Source organism: Solanum stenotomum, chromosome 11 (assembly GCF_019186545.1).
Source record: "Solanum stenotomum isolate F172 chromosome 11, ASM1918654v1, whole genome shotgun sequence".
NCBI lineage: Eukaryota > Viridiplantae > Streptophyta > Magnoliopsida > Solanales > Solanaceae > Solanum > Solanum stenotomum.
In genome coordinates this window covers 48,798,001-48,800,369 of record NC_064292.1, presented here as the reverse complement: position 1 = coordinate 48,800,369, position 2,369 = coordinate 48,798,001, and positions in this window count along the sequence as shown.

Sequence of the window (2,369 nt, the reverse complement as noted above, 5' to 3'; positions counted from 1 at the left end):
TATTTTTGTCATTAAAAGACACCTTCATATCTACTTATTTGCTTAATTTTATGTATTTATTATTTGTTAGTTATTTTATTAGTTCAAAGAAAAAATTTTATTCTTATTAATATTGTCTGAATTTAGTTGCTTAGTAATACTAATTATTGGAATGGGAAGCTAGTAGGCAAGCACGCAGAGCGTATCAGTCAGCTTTGAGCTGTTGAGTGACAATTGCTTCATCTCTTAAGAAAGGATCTGAAGGGTATACCTTATATTAAAAGGGTATTCTCTTTTCTAATGTATGTTATATTATTGTCCTATTATTTAAGAAGTGATTCAAAATTAAGTTCACGTAATAATACTCGCTAAAAAAAGGATAAATGGAGATGTCATGATATTAAAAATTTAATCAAGTTCTTGAACATTAATCAAAATAATAAAGCCAACATCAAAAAGGACGAGAGAAGAGCCGGGGACAGATCTAGAATTTCAATTACAGATTCACGTGAACCAGGGGCGGATCTATAGTGTGTCCAGGGGGGTCATCCGACCCCCCTCGGAAAAAAAATTACACTATATATATAAGATCAATTTTTTTGTGTACGTGTATATATTTAAAATTGAACCCCCTGAGCATATGTCAAAGGAGTAGCTCAATGGTTTATGGGGGTCAGGATTCAACCTATGTGAGCTTTGGGTCACGGGTTTGATTCCAAGCAACAACATTTTTTTTATTTGAACCCCCTTGATATAATTCCTGCCTCCGCCACTGACGTGAACCCAATAATTTTTGTTCAGATCTTGTATATATTAAGAATTTGCTAAATAGTTATGAATATTTGACTTTGTATGAAGCCGTCTATTATAGAATTAAGTTGAGATCATGGTAAAAACGCATAAATTTCAAATTCTGATCGCAATCAGAAAAAAAAAGTATCATTTGGAAAAATTAATGACGTTATATTGAAACCAATATATTCAGGCAGTTCAATTTCAACTAATTAAATCACTTGCATTGTACGAGTTTAGCACATTAATTAAGTAGACGTGATTCTTTTAAATGATATCTCCCTTTAATTAATTATACAATACAATACTCCCTTCGTCTAAAAATATGTAGTATCTTAGAAAAAATATTGTCCTATAATAAATGTTCAAAAATATAAATTATTACTATGTTTTTTTCAATTATACACTATACTCCATTTTTTAAATAGTGTTTAATTTTCAAAAGATATTATTAAATAAGAATAATTTAATAAACAATGTATTATATTTATGGAAAATGGTCTAATGTACGTCTTAACTTTGTCATTTAAAGTTGATATACCTTTCGTTATAAAAATAGTTCTTATATATATCCTCAGTGGCGGAACTAGGATTTTCAATAAGGGGTTCAAAATTTGAAGAAATAGACACAAGAAGTGGCCGAAGGGGTTTGACATCTACTATATATACCTAAAAATTTATTTTAACCATATATAAATAATATAATTTTCCGCCGAAGGGGGTTCGGATGAATCCTCTAATTATAAAGTGGCTCCGCCACTGTATATCCTACCATTGTACAAATGACTCACAAATCAATTCCTTAATATATTACTATTAATTTTATTAATTAACGTGATTTTTGCTACGATAATAATTTACAAAGAGGGAGTAAAATTTAAAGGGAAAAAATAATATCTCTCACATATCTCCAACAACCCCCAACCTATTTTTCCTTCTCATTAAGAAGAAAAGACAAGTTATTTTTATGTCACAACCATATAATAAATGCTAAATATGCACCACAAAAAAAATTACTTTAATTGCACTACAAAAAAATAATTTTTTTGAAAACAAAGATTTTTTTTTTAAAAAAAAGGTCCACATGTGTCCTCTCCATAAAGTATAATCATGTTCACGGGTAAAGCAAGGATCATTACAAATTACATTAATTATATATGATTAATTGAATTTAGATCAGAATATTTAATATTTTAAAAGAAAAAAAGGTCATTTTTTCCCGAAAGCTAATGCTAATCCTTCAATTAGTTGAGTGATTATCAAATAAGATGTTTAACGGGCGATAAAGATAATTTACATAAATAATGTTTGTTATAACAAAAATTATTAAATGTCATTATTAACTCACCATTAGGAGGTAGTTTGGAAGTTTTTACTATTTTAATCTCATTGTCTTAATTAAAATATAACCTCTGGTCATTACTCAGTCATCAACTTTCTCAAAATAAGGGGAGATTTGTTGTTTACCGCTCACGAAAACATCTAACATATACTATAGTTAAGCCTTTTTGGTCTTTTATCAAATTTTTAACGTTGACCTAGAGAAAAATGAGGTTGATGTTGTTAGCTAAAAACGTTTGGGGGGGGGGGGGGGGGGG